This window comes from Lotus japonicus, chromosome 2 (assembly GCF_012489685.1).
Source record: "Lotus japonicus ecotype B-129 chromosome 2, LjGifu_v1.2".
NCBI lineage: Eukaryota > Viridiplantae > Streptophyta > Magnoliopsida > Fabales > Fabaceae > Lotus > Lotus japonicus.
In genome coordinates this window covers 52,419,741-52,424,119 of record NC_080042.1, presented here as the reverse complement: position 1 = coordinate 52,424,119, position 4,379 = coordinate 52,419,741, and positions in this window count along the sequence as shown.

Here is a 4,379-nt window from a genome sequence, read left to right as displayed (position 1 = left end):
TAACTCCTTTTCGACTTACGTACGGGCATGAGTCAGTTTTACCGATCGAAATATGCTTACAGTCCGTTAGAATTCAAAGGCAATTCGAGATTCCGTGTGATGATTATTGGAATATGATGTATGACGAGTTAATTGAATTGGACGAGGAAAGATTAAATGCTTTAGAAGTTATGATTCGACAAAAAGAACGAATTACTAAAAGTTATAATAAAAAAGTCAAGTCTAAGGCATTTAGCGTTGGAGACTTAGTTTGGAAAGTGATCCTTCCAATGGACAAAAAAGATCGAGCATACGGAAAATGGGCCCCTAAATGGGAAGGGCCATTTAAAGTGATCAAGTGTTATTCAAACAACGCGTATTCGATTGAGGAAATTGGAACGATTGCTCGAATATTGACGATAAATGGAAAATACTTAAAAAGGTTTAAGCCAGCGATTCATGAGATAAAAATCGATATAGAAATGTAGTGCATAAGCTGAAAATAAATATGGCGAAAACGCCATTAGAGAGTACATAGGGAAATAAAGTGGCACAGGCGCCATGTAAAAAAAAAAATAAAAAAAAAAACATGATCAACAGAAATAAGAAGACTAAAATGGTGGAGTGGCTTTCATGGGAGCATATCGACCCTTGAGTTTCTTAAGTCGCTTGTCAACCTTCGCCTTCTTGTTTTGAAGCTCAGAAATTTCGCCTTCAAGCCGATTCTTGTCTTTCACGTGAGAAATGGCCTTGGCAGCAACTTCGGTTTTTTGTTTCTTGAACTTGGCCAGATTGGCTTTGAGGGATTTTTCCTGTTGTTGAAGTTCGGCAATCTGTTTCAAAATTTCATTCAGTTGCATTCAGTCAGCTTCTTCGAGTAATTTGATGGAATCCACTTCGGTTTTAGCTTGGTCGAATGATTCAGCTGCTTGTGTACACTCAGTGAATTTGGAGGCTAAGTCTTGACCGACAAGTTTGGCTTGGTCAAGGGTCGAAAGTGATTCGTCAAGAAACTCTTGAAATTCTTGAATGCCCTTTTCTTGTTGATCAGTGAGGTCCTCATTGCCAAGGTCAGCGATAAGTTGCTTAATTTCTCGGCCTAAGTTAGGATTCGAGTTGAGGGCAGAGAATAAATCTTGCTCGAACGTAAGAGATCGCAGCTTGTTGATCATGGTGGTGGCAGTGTTCAAAGTGCTTGTGCCTTCGTTTTGCATAGATGATTCTTGGCTTCGACTGGTGCTAAGAGAGACTTGACCGCTGATGAGTTGCTCAAGGGCTAATACTGGGTCATCCATGGCAAGAGCGTCAAAGTCTTCGATAGGAATGGACTGAGGAGACTTCCTGCCAGCAACAGGGCTCGAAACCTTAAGGGCTTTTTCTTGGGTCTTCGAAACTTTGGCAATGGGTGAAGGGATAGGCTGACGGTCTTCGTCAGTATCTGACTTTTCGGCCGAAGCACCAAGGTCCTGCGTAAAGGACTCATTGTCAGATGAAACATAACTAACTATTCGACCAGAAGGATATTGAATTCGTAATGGTTGAAAGTTTAAAAAGTCATCAAGACTTTGGCAGTCAGAAGAACTGGAATCAGAAGAGTTCGAAGACAAATGGATTACTTGAGGAGGGGGCTTTGGTTTCGAGGAAGTGTCCTGAAGAAGAATGCAAAAGGTAAGTACAAGGATTAAGGAATAACGAAGAAAGGAGTGTTGAACGAAAAATACTTACTTGTTCTTGCTGAGTTTTGGTCGGAGAAGAAGCTCCCGAACTTTCGCTTTGAGAGGAGCCAGAATCTTCTTGGTCAGTTTCTGCTTGTTGCTCTTCTTGATTCGGCTCAGCCCCGGCACGTTTCTTTGCAGAAGAGATCGGTGGATTCTCTTCGTTAATGTCCGAGGCTTTAGAGTTAGCATTGTCTTGTGCAGCTTCATCTGGATCGACAGTCTTGGAAGAAATGTTCTCGTCTTCAGGAATTGGGTCTACCTACAAAATATAAGGGAAGAAGATGAGTAAAAAAAAAAAAAAAAGGAAAATGAAATGAGAAGGATAGAAGATAAGATTACCAAAGTTCTTTCTGAATCGTCCTTTTCGGATGAAATTCTTATTTTCTTTCGAGCATCCGAAGTCGAGCTTTGAGAACCTCTCTTTCGAGCCTGGAAAATATATAAGATATGGATTTGGAGTCGAATAAAGGGTAAAACAACGCGTTAACGAATATACCTTAGGGACGTTCTTTTGTTGAACTGGAATGCCTGTTGAATTGTCGGAACCTTCGTCTTCCTTGCATGGAACCTTGGGTATTGGTTCGGCTGAAGGAAAAGGGGTATAAGTACGAGAGTAAAGGAAAAAGAACAAAAGTAAGACGAGTCTATCTAACCTTGATGAATTTGTGTAAGGACTTGGACGTGACATGAGTTAACATGAACGTGTCCGGGGTAGTTGTGCAAGAAATATTTAGTCGAAGTAACCCTTTTCGGAAGTGGTAAAAGACTTTGTATAAAACATTTGTATGTAAAATGGTCGAGCCACTTTGGGTAAATAACAGGTAAAGCCAAAGCCATGTCACTGGTAGGAAAAGCTGGAAATTTTGGACAATAATGTCGAAGAGTATAAACATATTTATCCACAAAAGGGGGAAAAAGTTTAATTTTTAAAACTTTGGCTTTGACCTTTTCTTTTAAAACTTCCGCCGCTTCCGAAAGGGTTAAATTCAATCGACCTGGAAGATAAACAGTTTTGAAGAATCTCTGAAATGACTGGATTTCTTTGATGAGCATACCTCGAGTTTTCTTTGTAGCCTTTTTCTGCACAGATTGAAGAGCTTCAGTCATCTTTCCAATACAAACTCCTAAGGTGGTCTGAATAGACTTGTAGTAGGTCGACCACCAAACTTCAAATTCTTTAGTGCAATAAAAGGATGGTTCGAAAGACAGAGGTTCAAGACGAAGAGCAGACGTCTTCTTGTCATAATAGTTGAGGGCTTCATAAAAAGAGTCGACATCTTTGTCGCAAAACCCTTCATTGCAAATGGCATCCTTTTTTGAAAAAAGAGGGATAGGAACGATTTGACATAGGCCGAATTGTCTAGCCACAAGTTGAGGCTGGTAACCCAACACGTTCACCTCAGATTTTTTGAAACCAAGGGGAAGAACTTGAGGTCGGAAAAATTCCCTCCAGATGCTAATACTTTCAAGCTGTTCGCCCGGAGATTCGCATGGGAAAGGTCGGACAAGCCATTTGGGACCAGTAGTTGGAGCAGCAAATGGAGCAAGGTCGGGAGTAAAAGAGGTCATTTCCATAAAAGCAGTAAAAAACTCACGGAAAGTGGTTTCTGGATCGACTTTATCTTTGGAAGGAGTCAAGCAATTAAGTCGAAAAGCAGCAATAGAAGTCGAGACATTTTGTGGACTTGGAGTTGAGAGTTTGGTCTCAAATATGGCATTTAGCCAAAGTTGAAGAAACCATAGAGGTCCAGCAAAAAGGATGTTTTTCTCGGCTCCAGAGGGCTTCTGAAGAGAAGTGATGGCTTGACTCAAAGAAAGGTAAAGTTCGCCTAATAAAACTTTACCTAAACAGACGTCGGTACCTTCGTGCAAAAGCTGAGCAAGAAGCACAAATTTCTGAGGAACTTGAAGAGACTTGGAACAAAGGAAGAAAGCAGAGAGCCAGAACAACAAGAAAGCTACATGTTCCGAGTCGGAAACATTTGCAGAGGTCTTGTCGTGGTTTCTCAGAATGAAGCTTTTGTAAGTTAGATGGTTATAGTCTAATTTGATTTCTTTCTTAACAGGCCGGTCGAATGTAAAAGAGGAACCTGTAGGTCGAAGACCGGCAATAGCAGCTACATCTAAGAGAGTAGGGGTAATCATTCCCTGAGGAGTATGAAAGGTATTGGTCGAACGCTCCCAAAAGAAGAAAGAACTGGCTAACATTGCTGGATGGTAGACAATTTTCGACCTGGATAATTGGATTATGTCAAAAATCCCTAAAGTTTTCCAGAAATCTCCTTTCACTTTCTCGACTTTGTTTAACCATTCAATGTAGGGATTCGTCTTCACTGGAGGTGAAGAACGGAAAGCTCGAGGGGGGTCACCTAAAAAGGACAGATTGTAGGAATCCCTAAAGGCCAAGATTTTCTCATCCGGTAAAGGTGAAGGAAAGAATGCAGATGCATTTCTTGGGAAAATAGTTTGGTAAGGTCCTAGATATGCATGCAACTTATCACCAATGGAGAAGGGAATAAGTACCTGGGAATTCCAGATCTTAATCTTTTCTTCTTCATTGGGAGGTTCTGGAACAAAGGTCCTCCCTTCAACTTCAATGGGTTTTAAAAGAGAAACCGCAGACGGAACCTGAGAAGAGGATGTGGAAGTCATGGTGGTGGCCGGCGAACTGGAAGATGATGA